An 18510-nucleotide genomic window follows, 5' to 3' on the forward strand; every position below is an offset into this window, starting at 1 on the left:
CCTTGTCATAGCTGCCTTTTATCCATTGCAAACCACGTTCCCCCCCTTTTAAGTAGTCGAAATCTGTACCGTGGCCAAGAACCTCTCCGAGCAGATGAAAACTGGCACGAGTCTGTGGTTGCATTATGTTAAAATATTCCGGCTGTGGTTATCTCGTGTGGTTGCTGCGAGACGGATGTGTTGATTTGGTCACGGAAGATAAGATCGTGCTAGGAAACATCTGGAAATATCGATCAGGGTGGAATCCGGCGTGCTGCAGAAAATGAGGGCTAGGGGAAACAGTTAGGGAACATGGAACTGGGGGGCAGCCTCCGAGTTTTCTTCTCCATCTCAGGTAGCCAAGCCGTGAAGGATTCCTCCTTGAGATGTCATTGTTGTACGAAGGCTTGGGAGAAATTTTTGTGACCAAAACTGGATGCAGAATTCTAGGTGTGGCCTTACTAAGGCTTTAGAGAGTGATATTAGAACCTCCCTTGATCTTGATTGTATCCCTCTCTTAATGCAATTTAGGATTGTGTTGGCTTTTTTGGCTGCCACCGAGATGTCATTGTTGTACGAAGGCTTGGGAGAAATTTCATTACCAAACTAGGTAACTTCATCAGTGCTAGAAGGGAGTGAGGAGGAGGAGCAGGAGGAGCAGGAGCAGGAGCAGGAGAACAGTGGGCTCTTTGGTGCTCTCTGACTTGGTGGTTTTCTTGCAGACATTTCATTACCAAACTAGGTAACATCATTAGTGCTAGAAGGGAGTGAGGAGGAGGAGGGGGGAAGAGGGGGAGGAGGAGGAAGAGAACAGTGGACTCTTTGGTATTCTCCTGGTTCCAGCTCCCTCCCTCGCCCGTCCGCACATCATCAAGATGAAGAGCGAGAGGAGGAATTCTTGGAGTTGAAGTCCACAGTCTTAAAGCTGTCAAGTTTGAACACCTCTGGGGTTTTTTTCTAAAGGGTTAGGGGTGCCAGGGTCTTATAACTTGACAGCTTTAAGACTTGCACACTTCAATGCCAGACTTCCTGAGCCAACATTTTGGTTGTTAAGCAAGAGCATTGTTAAGTGAGTTTCACCACATTTTACAAGTTGGCCACACCCACCCTGTCACAACTGCCATGCTACTCCATTCGGTCACATGGCCGGCAAGCCACTCCCACAAAGCAGGCCTCAGAAAAGATTCTAAATAATTTGAAACCCACCACTGGCCATCACTTTATCCTGGTTTATGCGCTGAATGGGGAAAAGACGACAAAGAGTCAAACGTTTCTTTCCTAGATTGATTTCCAAGGTTGATTTGATTCTGGCCTGAACTGATGGTTCAAATTGTCCGTGATGATTTACCTTGAATTACTCGTTCAAGAGTGTATTTCCTCCCCCACCGTCCCAAACAAACCGGGAAGAATCAAACGGACCCAATTTGACGGTTTCGGACTGAAGCGTCTAATTGAGTTAGTTTTCCCAGATCATTCCAAAGACAATTGAGTCAAATTGGGACTGACCTGCAGAAAAGCAAATGATTTTTTTATTATTTATTTTTTGTGGGGGGGGGGGGAAGGAGGAGGGGAATTTCATGAACTTTGCATTCAAGGAGAGATTCAACCCTGGAAATAAAGATAAATCTTTCTGACAGTGAGAACAATCAACCCATGGAACAGAAGTTGCCTTCGGAAGTTGTGGGAGCTTCATCCCTGGAAGCTTTCAAAAAGAGACTGGACTGCCACCTATCAGAAATGGTTTAGGTGTTCCTGCTTGGGCAGGGGGTTCGACTAGATGACCTACAAGGTCCTTTCCAATTTTGTTAATCTGAATCTATCTAAGATGATCAAAGGCCTGGAGGCTAAAACATACGATGGACGGTTGCAGGAACCAGGCATGGCTCGTCTAGTGAAGAGAAGGACCACTGAAGATACAACAGCAGTGTTCCAATATTTGAGGGGCTGCCACAGAGAGGAGGGGGTCAAGCTGTTTTCCAAAGCAGTCGAAGGCTAGACAAGGAATAATGGATGGAAACTGATCAAGGAGAGATTCAACCTAGAAAGAAGGAGAAATTTTCTGATGCTGAGAACAATCAACCGATGTAACAAAGTTGCCTTTGGAAGTTGTGGGAGCTTCATCCCTAGAAGATTTCAAGAAGAGACTGGATTGCCATCTGTCAGAAATGGTGTAGGGTCTCCTGCTTGGGTGGGGGTTGGACTAGATGGCCTACAAGGTCCCTTCCAGCTCTATTCTGATTGATCGATTCAACTTAGAAATAAGGAGAACATTTTTTGACAGTGAGAACAATCAACCCATGGAAGAGAAGTTGCCTTCAGAAGTTGTGGGAGCCTCTTCCCTGGAAGCTTTCAAGAAGAGACTCGACTGCCATCTGTGGGAGAGGATGTAGGGTTTCCTTCTTGGGCTGGGGGGAGGGTTGGACTAGATGACCTACATGATCCCTTCCAACTCAATTAATTGGTGGCTCGGTGGCTAAGACATGGAGCTTGTCGATCAGAAAGGTCGGCAGTTTGGTGGTTCGAATCCCTAGTATGGGTCTCCTGCGTGAGAAGGGGGGGTTGGACTAGATGACCTCCAAGGTCCTTTCCCACTCTGTTACTGTTTGTTTACAGTTAATGATTCATGTCAAGCATTCTCATCAGGCAATCCTGTTGATTAACATAAGACCTTTTCTTTTAAATTTTTCATTCTGGCAAATTAGGTTTTCTTCTTGGCATCCAGTATTGTCTACTGTGGCTGATCGAGCACAACTATTTCAAAAAAGGATTAAACAGTCATAAAATAGGGAATTAGCTACAAATTCCTTTTTTCCCCTCCTCTCTCCGCCAAGATGTTCAGAACTTTTCAGTAGGTTTTATTAAAAAAAGAAAAAGAAAACTGAACTTTTTTCAATTAAAAAGGAAAGGAGAGCTTTTCAGCATTGATAGCTTGACAAACAGAAGAAAATGAACTACAAGAATCTTATATTCTTTTCTTTCAAAAGGAAGAAATTGTTATCCCCGTTAAACCGTCTACGAGAAGCAAATCCTCTGTGAGTAAAGCTGGTATTTCATTTTTTTTCAGATGAGATAATTGCCCTAAAACCTCACATAAGCTCTTGTGTGTGTGTGTGTTTATGAGAGAACATGAAAAAAAATATACAGACATCATTTATTCAAGATATAATCCAACACCACTTCGCTTCTTAAGGCTAATTGGGAAAGCTGGATACGTTTGCTATTTGAAACCATCTGCTCTGCCATAAATAACGTCTAACAACCAGAGATTTCATACTATTTCAGTATTTTGGTTTCTTTTAAAAAAATATTAACTAGCCCCAAATGATGTATTGCACAAATTCATCAAAAGCCTTCCAAATCTGGCTTTCATCTTTTTCTGTGTCCAATATTTCCTTTTTTTATTTTTTAAAAGAATAAAAATAAAGATTAGCTTGGAGCCTGCGTAGGTCTTTCAAAGGGACGTGGGAAACTGTGCAATGTCAAATTTATGGCGAACTGTAAGCATGGGTTTCTAAATCTCATACAAATAAAACAGTAAAATAAGATACGAGATGCCACATGGAATTCCTTTGGCTTTTCTTCGCAGAGGCCAGGATGGGAAGGGAAGGCTGAGGTCACAAGAGCCATCAGTAGACTCTCAATTGATGTGAGCCACACCTGACCCATCACAACCCATCACAAGTCCCTCACCTGATGTGAGCCACACCTGCCCCATCACAAGACCAAAGACCCTCACCTGATTTGACCCACACCTGACTGAAGACCCTCACCAGAACACCAAAGATTCTCACCTGATATGACCCACACCTGACCTATCACAAACCATCACAAGATCCTCACCTGTTGTGAACTCACGAGACTCAAGACCTCACCTGAGATGACCTACACCTGCCCCATCACAAGACCAAAGACCCTCACCTGATTTGACCCACACCTGACTGAAGACCCTCACCAGAACACCAAAGACTCTCACCTGATGTGAGCCACACCTGACCCATCACAACCCATCACAAGTCCCTCACCTGATGTGAGCCACACCTGACCCAAGACCCTCACCTGTCATGACCCATACCTGACCATCACAAGACCAAGACACTCACCTGACGTGACTCACACCAGTGGTGAGTTCCTAACCGGTTTACTAACCAGTTCCTGAGAGGGTGTTTTGCACACACACTGCTCGTTTCCCTCTTGCACATGACCGCCTAGAGTAGAGTAGAGTAGAAGAACAGAACAGAATAGTTTAGAGTAGACTAGGAATAGGAATAGGAATAGGATAGAATAGAATAGACTAATTTAGAGTAGAATAGAATAGGAATAGGAATAGGAATAGGAATACAATAGATTAGAATAATATAGAATAGAATAGGAATAGAATAGAATAATTTAGAGTAGAATAGGATAATTTAGAGTAAAATAAAATAGAATACTTTAGAGTAGAATAGAATATTTAGAATAGAATAGAATAGACTAATTTAGAGTAGAATAGAATAATTTTGAGTAGAACAGAATAGAATAATTTAGAGCAGAATAGAATAATTTAGAATAGAATAGAATAGAGTAGAATAGAATAGATAATTTATAGAATAGAATTCTTCATTGGCCAAAGTGGGATTGGACACACAAGGAATTTGTCTTTGCTCTCTCTCTTGATGTCATGCCAAAATGGAAACGAGCATGCATTTGCACACACCAAAAGACAAAAAACAAACGGTGTCACACAGCCTTAGCGGCTCAAGATGAATATTTATGAAGGATGTTCAATGGAGAAAGCTTGCCAGCGTGAACAGATGATGGAGGCATGGCTGGTGCCAGGATCTGGGTGGTGTTTTCTCATCCGAGCCGAACGGGTGTCTAGGAAAGAGAGCGTTGTGGTTCGATAGGAAAGGAAGCCAATTTGTTGCCTGCCTCTTTGGGTCAACACCTTTGATTGTCCTTTGCAACACCCCCCACAAAGGCTCATGTGTTAATGTGCAGCGTTACTGGTAAACTAGGAGCTAAAAAAGGCCTGAAAAAACTCCTACTGAGTCGTGATGGCGCAGTGGTTAGTGTGCAGTACTGCAGGCTATTTTCAGCTGCCTGCTGGCTGCCTGCAGTATGGCAGTTCAGATCTCACTAAGCTCAAGGTTGACTTGGCCGTCCATCCTCCAGGGGGAGGATACTGCAAAATCTCCATTCCCTCCCCACTCCAGGGGAAGGATGCTGCAAAATCCCCATCCCTTCCCCATTGCAGGGGAAGGATACTGCACAATCCCCATTCCCTTCCTTCTCCAGGGGAAGGATATTTTCAAAACTCCACATTCCCTGCCTACTCCAGGGGAAGGATACTGCAAAATTTCCATTCCCATCCCCACTCCAGAGGCAGGATACTGCAAAATCTCCATTTGTTCTCCACTCCAGGGGAAGGACACTGCAAAATCTCCATTCCCTCCCACTTCAGGGGAAGGACAACTGCAAAATCCCCATTCCCTCCCCACTCCAGGGGAAGGACACTGCAAAATCCCATTCCCTCCCCACTCCAGGGGAAGGATACTGTAAAATTTCCATTCCCACCCACTCCAGGGAAAGGTTTTTGCCAAATCTACATTCCCTCCCCACTCCAGGGGAAGGATATTGCAAAATCTCCATTTCATCCCGGGAGGCAGAGAATAGATGGGGGAGGGGCCAGCCAGAGGTGGTATTTGCTGGTTCTCTGAACTACTCAAAATTTCCACTACCGGTTCTCCGGACCTGGTCAGAACGTGCCGAATCCCATCTCTGTCTTCCTTCCTGTATTTTTTTTTCACCTATTAGGCTTCTTAAGGGCTTCCATTACCATCATTATGCACGCTCTGTCTTCAAATAAGAAACGCAGCCGCCAATTTTCCAACCATGGTAATCAAGCAGAGTTTCAACCCGTCATGCACAGAAAAGATGCCTCCAAAAATAAACAATGCTTTTCTCTTCCTCAAAGTCACACGGAGCCCGGAGATGCCGAAGCAAAGAAAACAACCCCTTGACACCATCTGGGTAGGCAGACAATGTATTCCGCGCACAGCGTTTCTGGGAGGTGGGTGTGCAGGGGGCCATGGATCCCCCACCATTGGGCAAAAGCATGTCCCACCCAGCACTAATTAAATTATGCATGGGCCTGGCTGTTGATTCCATTCAACTCAAGAGGGCTGAACAGCCATCTGATCAGAGCTTAGCTAGTGGGAAAATGCAGGTTGTCATGCTAGGAACGGCGAGGATCCATCTTCGACAGTTCCGCATGTGTTCCTTCTGCTTCGATTTCCATATTTTATCTGCCTTGTTTTCCCCCTTCTTCCTCCCAAAAAAATCCACGTGAAGGAAGAGGAAAGAAGGAAGGAAGGAGGGAAGGAAAAGAGAAAGAAAAAAGAAGGGAAAAGGAAGAGAAAGAGAGAGAAAAGAAAGAAAGGGAAGGAGGGAAGAAGGAGGGAAGAAAGAGAAAGAAAAGGAAGAAAGGAAAAGAGAAAAGAAATAAAGGAAGGAAGGTAGGAAGGAAGGGAAAGAGAAATAAAGGAAGGGAAAGAGAGAGAAAAAGAACAGGAGGAGGTAGGAAGGAGGAAGAGAAAGAGAAAGGAAAGGAAGGAAGGAAAAGAGAAGGAAAAGAAATAAAGGAAGGAATGGAAAGAGGGAAAGACAAGGAAGGAAAGAAGAAAAAAGAAAAGAAGGAAGGAGGTAGGTAGGAGGAAGGGAAAGAGAATAAAAGGAAGGAAGGAAAGAAAGGAAGGGAAAGAGAAAAAGAAGGATGGAAATGGAAGGGAAGGCAGAAAGAAATAACAAAAGGAAGCAAGGGAGGAAGAAGGTAGACGGGAGGAAGGAAGGAGAAAAAAGAGAAAGGAAGAAAGGAAAGGAGGTAGGGACAGAGAGTGAAAGGAAAGGAGAAAGAAAAAGTGAGGAGGGAGGAAAAGAAAGAGAGGGAGAGAAAAGGAAGAAAATTGAAGGGAAGGGAAAGGGGAAGAAAGAAAGGAAAGAAAGAAGAGAAAAAAGAAAAAAAGAAAGAAAAGAAGAAGAAGAAACCAAAGGTTGGTGACCCCAGATCTAGTCCAACCCCCACCCACTCAAGCAGGAGACCCTACACCATTTCTGACAGAGGGCAGTCCAATCTCCCCTTGAAAGCTTCCAGGGATGAAGCTCCCACAATTTCTGTTCCATGGGTTCGTTGTCCTCACCGTCAGGAAATTCCTCCTTATTTCTAAATTGAATCAATCAATCAGTCCAGAATCAGGCTGGAAGGGAGCATCAAGGGATGAAGCTCCCACAACTTCTGTTCTATGGGTTGATTGTTCTCACGGTCAGAAAATTCCTTATTTCTAGGTTGACCAATCAATCAATCAGAATAGAGCTGGAAGGGACCTTGTAAATCATCTAGTCCAACCCCTGCCCAAGCAGAAGACCCTACACCATTTCTGACAGAGGGCAGTCCAGTCTCTTCTTGAAAGCTTCCAGGGATGAAGCTCCCACAACTTCTGTTCCATGGGTTCGTTGTCCTCACCGTCAGGAAATTCCTCCTTATTTCTAAATTGAATCAATCAATCAGTCCAGAATCAGGCTGGAAGGGAGCATCAAGGGATGAAGCTCCCACAACTTCTGAAGGCAACTTCTGGTCTATGGGTTGATTGTTCTCCCTGTCAGGAAATGTCCAGGTTGAATCTCTCCTTCATCCGTTTCCATCCACTCTTCCTTGCTTTGGGAAATAGGTTGTCCCCCCCCTTCCCTCCTTTCTGTGACAGCCTCTCTAGTATTGGAATGCTGCTATCTTGTCTTCTGCCTTGAGCAGGGAGTTGGACTAGAAGACCTCCGAGGTCCCTTCCAGCGGTAGGATTTTCTGTTTATAGTTAACCATCCCAACTTATGTGCTGGGAGGGGATTTGAGGCAGAAATGTGCAGTATCCTATTTCTGGCTGACGCTGCCTGGATTGTGTTTAAGTGTCAGTTGAAACACCAATTTTCATTGTCACCGTCTTCTTCTCTCCCTCTAATTAACCTGCCCCAACTCTATTCTTTTTCTTTTATTGCCTGTTACACTTCTGCTGAATCTGAATATTGTTGGAGAGAAAAGCAACTTTTCTAAATTACAAGTTTAATTAAAATATTTCCCGACAAGCTGGCATCCTATCGGCATTTTGTCTTCTCAATATCTCCAGAATTACAACATTTACGAAGCTATCTAGGTTAATACAACTAGGGCAGCTAAAGATCTAATTACTGCATTTGCATAATAGGTAAAACTTGGTTAAACATAAAATTGGGTTATTTTTTTTTTTCGGCCTTACAGTGTTATATGGAAATTCGAGTCTCTTTGGCTAGTCTTACTAGTGGTGTTACTAGAGTTGTTAAATGAGTGTTGAGTTTCTAGTGTTGCTAATGAGTTACTAGTGTTGTTAAATGAGTAACCATGTTACACATTTAACAACCGCAGCGATCCACTTAACAACGGTGGCGTGAAAAAGCTGTCAAATGGAGCAAAACTCACTTAACAAATTTCTCCCTTGACAAACATCAATTTAGGGTCGAAATTCGAGGATTATCTATATTTGAGAGCACGGACCCACGGATTTAGGGGTTCATGGCTGAATTGCATCTTACTCACCCCAAATTTCGTTCCATTCACAACATTCGAAATATCATTTCCCCAACTGTACTTTTCGATCCCCGCACTACTTTACATCACTTGGTGAATTTCAAAAGGGGCGCCTGTGATTTCCACCACCCTCTCTGCAAAACTCCATCGGTGTGAAATGGGTTACTAGATATCATAAGCCCTTGCTATGCACCGTTGCATCTAAGCATTGATTAAAAGACTGCACACAAACACACACACACACACGCACAGACAAAAGGAGGATTCTTGGTGCAATCACGTGATGAGATTACGTCCCGATGCCTTCTTTTTCCTTCTTTTCTTTTCTCCAGATCAGGGTTTCATCCATGCATGGGTGTGAATGTGCATGTCAGCAAAATTGTGAAGCTGGGAGGGCTGGAGTGGGGGGAAGGAGGCGCATGAAATACCGAGGCAAATGGTGCATGGTTCAAAAGTGTGAACTCAGGCAGAAATCTCGCTGATTACTCAAGCATCACGGCTCTTACGGAATCAATACGGAAACTGTTTTGAAGCCTGGCACTTGTGTGTGTGTGTGTGTGTGTGTGTGTGTGTGTGTGTGTGTGTGTGTGAAATACAAATAAAGAGCCTTAAGGATCTTTAATGAAGAATTTGAATGAATATCAGGTTGAGCTGGAAAGAAGCGGAGTGGGACAACTGGCCACAGCCAACTCGCTGCAGCCAATTTGCAACGGACAATTAGCCACAGCCAACTGGCTGTGGCCAACTCACCAAAGCCAACTCACAATGGCCAATGCACCATGGCTAACTTGCCTTGGCCAACTCACCATGGATAACTCACCATAGCCAACACACCACAACCAACTCGCAATGGCCAAAAAACCACAGTGAAGTTGCCATGGCCAACTCACAATGACCAACTTGCCATGGTCAACTCACAACAGCCAACAAACCATGCAAACCTGTCATAACCAACTCGCCACAACCAACTCACAATGCCCAACAAACCACAGTAAACTTGCAAGGCCAACTTGCCTTGGCCAACTTGCCTTGGACAACTCACCATGGACAACTCACCATAGCCAACGTGCCACAACCAACTCACAATGGCCAAAAACCCACAGTGAAGTTGCCATGGCCAACTCACAATGGCCAACTCACCATGGCCAACTCACAATGACCAACTTGCCATGCTTAATTTGCCACGGCCAACTCGCCACGGCCAACTCACCAAGGCTAACTTTTGAACAGCTACGTGGGCAGAAGCTGGGACAAATAACTGGAGCTCACTCTGTTATGCAGCACTAGGGATTCAAACTGCCAAACTGCCGACCCTTCTGATCAACAAGCTCAATGTCTTAGCCACTAAGCCACCGCTTATGGTTAAAAATACTTTACATATCATTAAAAGAGTCTCTCTCCCCAGGGGAAATGAGGTATAATTGATGCCACAAACATCCAACGGGAACCCAACAATTGCTGACAAAGGAATCTTTGTCCTCCCTGACTTTTTAATGGTTTTTTTCCCCCCACAGGACTCATAAAGGAAAGTGAAAATATATCTAAAACATTTAGCCTTAGCTAGTTGATGGATGAGCCAAAATGCTGGAAGGATTGAGTGGATGGGGAAGGCCCAGGGGCTGCTTTGGAGGGGGTGAGATTCTTGAGATTCAAAGGATTGGCATCCCTCCTTCGGTAATTTATTTCTAGGGTGTTTTCCAAATTCTCCTTCTCCTTCCTTCCTTCCTTCCTTCCTTCCTTCCTTCCTTCCTTCCTTCCTTCCTTCCTACCTTCCCTTCCTTCCCTAATTTATACCTAGGATGTTTTCCATATGTTCCTTCTCCTCCTTTCCTTCCTTCCTTCCCTAATGCACACCTAAGATATGTTCCATATTCTCCTTCTCCCTCCCACTTTCCTTCCTTCCCTCCCTAATTGACACCTGATATTTTCCATATCCTCCTTCTCCTTTCTTCCTTCCTTCCTTCCTCCTTCCTTCCTTCCTTCCTACCTTCCCTTCCTTCCCTAATTTATACCTAGGATGTTTTCCATATGTTCCTTCTCCTCCTTTCCTTCCTTCCTTCCTTCCTTCCTTCCCTCCCTAATTGACACCTGATATTTTCCATATCCTCCTTCTCCTTCCTTCCTTCCTTCCTTCCTTCCACCCACCTACCCACCCACTCACCTGTTCTTCCCTTATCTCATATCCTTCCTTCCTTCTACTCATCCATTCATCCTTCCCTCCTCTCATCTCCTTCCTTCCACCTCTCCTCCCTCCCGCCCTCCCACCCCCACCGTTCCCTTCTCTCATCTCCTTCCTTCCACCTCTCCTTCCTTCCTCCCTCCGACCCACCCACCCATTCTTCCCTTCTCTCATCTCCTTCCTTCCTTCCTTCCTTCCTTCCTTCCTTCCTTCCTTCCTTCCTTCCTTCCTTCTACCCATCCATCCATCCTTCCCTTCTCTCATCTCCTTCCTTCCCTTGGTAGAACTGATGGTTTTCTCTGGGACCTAGAGAGGCTGAACTTCACCACCACCATCAACCTCGTTATGATTATTTATTTCCTGCTAACTGCCTTGTTTACACAAAACAGCACCAATGCAAATCAACGTGAAGAAGTGCTAGAACCAGTGAGGTGTGCAGCTTCAACAAGCTCTTGGGATTGGTTTTCGTAATGTAGTGTTAACAGAGCCACACATGGCTACACACACTCCCACCCACCCCCCTGCACTCAAGGGGCCGAGGGGGGGAGGTAGATAAAGGCTGGCAGGAAGAGGAACATCATTATCAGGGTGCTGGCTGAGTCCTTCCACATCATGGGGAGCAAAGAAGGAAGATGATCCAGGGGGGGAAACTCCCCCTGCCCCGATGGAATCTGATTGGCGGATCAAGCCAGCTGTCAGTCACTCAACCCAGCTGAATGCAATTGCCGGAGAACTCTGCACTTAGAACTCTGTGGTCCAAAAGATGCAAATCTCTCTATATAAAAATGGCTGTGTCCGTGTGCGTGCGTGTGCATGCGTGTGTGCGTTCCAGCATAACTCTGGAATGCCTTGAGCAATTTCAACCAAACTTGGTACACAGAGGACTTCCTGTCTGGAGAAAAATAGTGTGGGCGTAAGACACCCCTAACTCCCCTTGGGGTGTGCGCTCTGTTAAGATGCAGCCTGTTGTGCCTTTAAATGGCTTCTACTGTACTGCCGTAAAATGGCTTCTACTGTGCAGCACAGTGCAGTTGCCGTGGTAACGGCTTCACAGTACTCCGCAAGGGGGCTCCCTCTGGTAAGGGGGGAAATCCAGATTAGAAATTACATTTGGTCTGGACATTTCCCCCCTAGAAATAAATACCTGGGCAACTCTGGGTTAAACTACACTAGTGGTTTATATTTAATAGAATAACAGAGTTGGAAGGGACCTTGGAAGGATCATCTAGTCCAACCCCCCTCCCCACCCAGGCAGGAGACCCTACACCATTTCTGACAGATGGCAGTCCAGTCTCTTCTTGAAAGCTTCCAGGGATGAAGCTCCCACAACTTCCAAAGGCTGGACTAGAAGACCTCCAAGGTCCCTTCCAACTCTGTCATTGCTTGGAAAGCCGATTCTTCTCTGAGATTTATCTTAGAAACCCCTTCCTCACCTCCCCTGAGCAAGGTGACTTCTCTCTCCCTCCCTCCCAGGTTCAGGGAGAATGCAAGGCCTCCTTCGCGAGCAGCTCTCCCACTGAATCTCAATTGCTTTTCCATTTGCAAAACTACATTTAAACTTACCTTATTAAAACAGATCCTTGCTAGTTTATGGTAATTAAAAGCCATAAATATTTGCCCGCACAATGCTCCCAGACCTTGAATAACCAGTGAGTCAATAATGCTTGCCTGGTGAGGTTAGCAAATAAATCTTGATCCTTTCTTAAGTGGCACTGCTAATCCCACTTTTCTTTCATCCCTGAATGGGTTGGCCCCCGCAAAGAGGCTGTTCGGCACGAAAAACCAAGTACTTTCAAGATGGAGATCTTCGCTTTTATTTAGTAGATCTAAATAAAGTATTGAAATTAAGCAGGTTCTAACCCCGCAGTGATAAGATGGCTCAGTGGCTAAAACACTGAGATTGTCGATCAGGAAGGTCAGCAGTTGGGCAGTTCGAATCCCTAGCATCACGTAACGGAGGGAGCTCCCATTCCTTGTCCCAGCTTCTGCCAACCTAGCCGTTCGAAAGCACGTTAAAAAATGCAACTAGAAAAATAGGAATGGTGGGAAGGGAACAGCGTTCCCTGCGCCTTCGGCGTTGAGTCATGCCAGCCACATGACCACGGAGACGACTTCAGACAGCGCTGGCTCTTCAGCTTCTGATTTTATCTGCAGTGACCTTAAATCCCTTCCTTTTCGATTGACGAGTTTCTTTTTTGATTCTTATAAAAACAGTAATATCATAACTGACTTTTCTGGGAAACCATTTCATTTTACAGTATTTGTTACATTTATCTGCTTCCCGTGTCCCAATTGAGGGACTCTGGTTATGGTTCAATAATATTTTGCAGGCTTCTAGTTCCTAGTGAAACGCCTGCAAGAAAACCAGCGAGAATCAAGAGAGAATCAAGAGAGAATCAAGGGCTTCACAGTCCTCCCCCTCCTCCCCCTCACACCCCACTCCCTTCAGCACTGATGTTGTTACTTAGTTGGGTAATGAAATGCCTGCAAGAAAACCATCAAGCTCAGAGAGCATCAAGGACTCCACAGTTCCCTTCTTCCTCTTCCTCCCCTCCCACACCCCACTCCCTTGAGCACTGATGTTGTTATCTAGTTAGGTAATGAAATGCCTGTAAGAAAATCATCAAGTTCAGACAGAATCAAGGACCTCACTATTCTCCTCCTCCTCTTCATCACTGCCCTCTCCATCTCCACCTCCTCCTCCTCCTCCTCCACTCCATAAACCTCACTTCCTCCTAGCCTGATAACGTTTTCCTAGCTGGGTCACAAGAAGTCTGCAAGGAAACAGCCACGCTCACCGTTCCACCTGGTTTTTTTTCTGAGGGAGCAGATGATGCTCTCCCCTTCGCGACACAAGTAACCACGAATTCCAGATTCTAGAAACCATCGTCTTTCCCCTGACCTTTGGGGGGTCTTCCTGTCTCAGCTGTGTGGTTTACATCTTCGGTCCTGTCAGCCTCGATTATCTCATGCTAATAGACAAGAGGATTACAACAAAACTTAGATCAAAGGACAACAGTTCTATTCTCGTGTGCAATTGACTTCATTTGCTTATGTAATCTAATTGGCTTGGAATTCAAAATGAGAGGGCAAATTAGACTATCTATCTAATTCTCTGTCTCTGTCTCTCTCTGGTGTGTGTTGTGTGTGTCTCTGTCTGTCTCTCTCCCTTTCTCTCTTTCTCTCTGTATCTCTCTCTCTTTCTCTATCTCTGTCTCTCTCTGTCTCTCTGTATCTCTCCCCCTTCTCTCTGTCTCTCCCTTCCTCTCTCTCTCTCTCTCTGTCTCTCTCCCTTTCTCTCTCTCTCTCTGTCTGTCTCCCTTTCTCTCTCTGTATGTGTCTGTCTGTCTCTCTGCCTCTCTCCCTTTCTTCCTTCACTCTCTATCTGTCTGTCTCCCTTTCTCTCCTCTCTCTCTCTCTCTCTCTTTCTCTTCTCCTTTTCTCTCTTTCTCTCTCTGTCTGTCTGTCTCCTTTCTCTCTCTGTCTCTGTCTGTCTCTCTGTCTGTCTCTCCTTTACATATTACACCAATTTCCACCCCTCCTATACCACAATTGCAATGCAAAGCATGTCTACAGCCATCCGTTTCTGGCTTGGAATGAGACCATTCCCCCCCACCCCTTTTTTTTTCCAAAAAGAGCCAAGCTGTTATTCTCGGAAGGCATTATTAATGTGGCTGCTTGAGAATTTTTTAGAGTCCTTTATTCCAACCCCCCACTCTCCTCCTGCATGTAGGAAAGGAAGGGCAGGATTTGACATTGTGTAAAATACTTTTATTATATTATTTATTATATTAATACTTTTATTTTTTAAGGGACAAGAGGCTAAGACACTGAGCTTGTCGATCAGAAAGGTCAGCAGTTTGACGGTTCGAATCCCCAGAGCTGCATAATGGAGTGAGCTCTGATGACTTGTCCCAGCTTCTGCCAACCTAGCAGTCCGAAAGCACGTAAAAAATGCAAGTAGAAAAATAGGAGCCACCTTTGGTGGGAAGGGAACAGCATTCCGTGCACCTTTGGCGTTGAGTCATGCCGGCCACATGACCACGGAGACGTCTTTGGACAATGCTGGATCTTCAAACACCAGGCTTGAAATTTTGGGCTTGGACAACCTAGAATTATTCCACCTACGCTCTGACCTAAACTTAGTACACAAAATTGTCTGCTACAACATCCTACCTGTCAATGACTACATCAGCTTCAACTGCAATAATATTTGGGCAAACAATCGATACAAACTCAAGGTCAACCGCTCCAAACTCGATTGCAGAAAATACAACTTCAGCAACAGAATGGTCAACGCCTGGAATGCTCTACCCGACTCTGTTGTTACTTCCTCAAACTCTCATCTTCAACCTTCAATTGTCTAACATGGACCTCACCCAGTTGCTAAGAGGTCCTTAAAGGGGGAGTGCATATGCAAACCAGTGTGCCTTCCATCCCTGTCCTACTGTCCCCATTTATTCGTACTCATTTCCTTTGTTCATGTCCATGTTTATACTTATACCTGTTGTCTTTTACATGTTTGACAAACTAACTAACTAAGTAAATAAATAAATAAAACTGAAGGGCTGGCTTTAGATTTCAACCTCATTCTCCCAAGCAATAATCTCCAGAATTAATGTGAGTTATTTTAATTTTCATCTCGCGTACTCAAAAGCATACCCGTGCATATGAATTCACCAGCTGTCCAAAGTAGAAAGTAGGAGAGAAAAAGAAGAAAGAGAGAGAGAGAGAGACAGAAGGAGGGAGGGGAAAAAAGATCTATAGGCTCCTTTCCTTTTAAAATTAATTAAAGACAGCAAGGAGACCTCACTGCCAAGGGCTTGAGAAATTAGAGTTCCAGGGAGGGACAGTTTACAAGTCCAACTCTATGGTTACCCAAGAAAGATTCACATGTTTTGTAGCCCAGAGCTTGCTTGTAGGGTTTCAAGCATCAGCTCCTTGGGTGGATAACGTGGTGATTGATTGATTGGTGTGTTTTTAAGTCTCCACTTTTCATCACAGAATTCTGCACCCAATGAGGAGTTTTTAAAAAAAAAAGCCAACATACAATTATGCTGTGAAATAGATTAACAATGATACAATGAAAGACTGATACATATATGAATTGAATACTTTAGAACTTTTTGTTTTAAAATGGATAAGGATAACAATGAATTTATGTATCCTGGATAGAGGATTGGTGATATAATGTATAACCCTAAGAATATATTACAAAGATATCTTGTTGTTGATAAATAATTTTAATTATTAATAGAATTATTAATTATTAATAGAATCTACACAGAGGGGACTGATGCCATTTTGGCATGACAAGGAAGTAATTAAAAATTGGTATATATATATAGCAATAGCAATAGCAGTTAGACATATACCGCTTCATAGGGCTTTCAGCCCTCTCTAAGCAGTTTACAGAGTCAGCATATCGCCCCCACAGTCTGGGTCCTCATTTCACCCACCTCGGAAGGATGGAAGGCTGAGTCAACCTTGAGCCGGTGAGATTTGAACCACCGAACTGCAGATAGCAGTCAGCTGAAGTGGCCTGCAGTACTGCACCCTAACCACTGCGTCACCTCAGCTCTTGAATAGTCATGGAGTGACTATTTAGAATACCTTGTTGAAAATGAAGGAATAACATCTTTGTTTGAATGTATGATGTACAAGGACAATAATGAACATAAGCATACTCGATAGATGATCGGTGGGATTATACATAATTGAAAACAGTGATATACAATATAAATGGTTTGTAAATCTCTTTCATATTGGGATCTGTGATTATATAAGGTATATTATTAACAGACAATCAAGAATGTAAGGGAATTAGGTTTATTGAAAAAAATTAATTGTAATTGAATATACGTTGTACAAGGAAAGTGAGGTATTTAGTTATATTAGATGAAAAATCTGTGATTGTAAATGTAATTGAGAATATGGATGCAAAAACACTTGTAACCAAACGCCATGCTGTATGTAATGGATGAGATTATTATTATTTTTTTAATATTGTTTTTTTTATTTTTTCATTTTTATGTTTAAAAATAAAAAACAGATTGCAAAAAAAAAAAAAGCCAACAACATTGTGGCAGAAGTCGTTCACCGAGTATCAGAGATTTCCAAAAAGCACGCTAATTGATAAGACTCCAGCATCAACTTCCTTGACTCTCAGATGGTATGACATGATTTAAAAGAAAAGAAAAGTTGAGGAGAGGAAAAATACAAAAAGAGAACCAAGATCATATTGAGGTCTCTTCTGTGGCGGGATCGGGTAGTGTCGTGGCCCAGCAGGAGCCGTTGGAGCTGTCACCAGACTCCGACAATGAGGGGCCCTATGAGTCGGCTCTGTAGGATGTGGAGGACCCTGGACAGGGTTCTGACTCCGAACAGGGCGCAGAGAGGCTGGTTGGCCACCAGGAGGCACCTGAGCCTTGGACCAGTGGGGAGGACAAGGGAGAGTGAGCCGGACACCAGCAGTGAATTGTTCCTGGATGCACGCCATTGAAGAACTAATAGGCGTAAGGAACAATTACACAATTACAGGAGGTGATTGCACTCAGCTGGTGGTCATTAGGCTCCTCCAGACTATAAGAAGCTATTTGTGCACATGCCCCTCTTTGCAGAAGTCAACACAGAATCGAATGTCAGAGAACTTTGTATGAGCTTGGCAGGCTGGATTGCTGCCAAGCCTTATCTGTGTTTATTGCTGCCCAAGCTTGTCTGTGCTGGGTTGCTGCCAAGGACCTGTTTGTCTGTTAATTAAATGCCGTAATTTATCTCTGGCTTGGAGTGTGCTTTGGTGTGGAACGAGGGGGGTCAGAACAGTGTAGTTTAAGCCATTGGGGCCCTTGGTGCTCTCTGAGCGTGGTGGTCCTCTTGCAGATGTTTCGTGACCCAACTAGCTAACATCAGCAGTGCTATAAGGGAGTGGGATTTGTAGAGAGGAGGAGAAAAAGGAGGAGAAGGGTGATGGTGGAGTCCTTGGTGCTCTCTGAACTTGGTGGTTTTTTTGCAAACATTTCATGACCCAACTAGGGAGCATCATCAGTGGTCCATCCAGGCATCATGAGCACCAAACTCAGAAAGCACTGATGACCCCACAGTCCTCCTCCTCCGCTCAAGTTCAGTGGGATTTGCAGAGAGGAGGAGGAGGAGGAATGTGCTCTCTGACCTTGGTGCTCTCTGAGCTTGGTTGCCTTCTTGCAGATGTTTCATTACCAAACTGGATAATATCATCAGTGCTGGAAGGGAGTGGGATTTGCAGAGTGGAGAAGAAGGAGAAAGAGGAGAAGGAAAGGAAAGGAGTATGGGGTCCTTGATGCTCTCTAATCTTGGTAGTTTTCTTACAGATGTTTCATTACCAATCTAGGTAACATCATCAGTGCTAGTAGGGTGTGGGGGTTTGCCCTCAATGTATATTCCAGTGGCTTGTCCTATTTGGTTTTAGCGGGAGTGGTCTCTCCCCTAACTGGACCATGACTCCCTGTAAGTAAAAGAGAGATTTCCATAGGAAGAGGTCTTCTAAGAAGGGACACGGTGGCTCAGGGGCTAAGACTCTGGGCTTGTCAATCAGAAAGGTAGGCAGTTTGGCGGTTCGAATCCCTAGCGCCATGTAATGGAGTGAGCTCCTGTGACTTGTCCCAGCTTCTGCCAACCTAGCAGTTAGAAAGCACATAAAAAACGCAAGTAGAAAAATAGGATCCACCTTTGGTGGGAAGGGAACAGCATTTCGTGCACCTTTGGCGTTTAGTCATGCCGACCACATGAC

The sequence above is a fragment of the Thamnophis elegans genome, chromosome 16 (genome assembly GCF_009769535.1).
Source record: "Thamnophis elegans isolate rThaEle1 chromosome 16, rThaEle1.pri, whole genome shotgun sequence".
Classification (NCBI taxonomy): domain Eukaryota; kingdom Metazoa; phylum Chordata; class Lepidosauria; order Squamata; family Colubridae; genus Thamnophis; species Thamnophis elegans.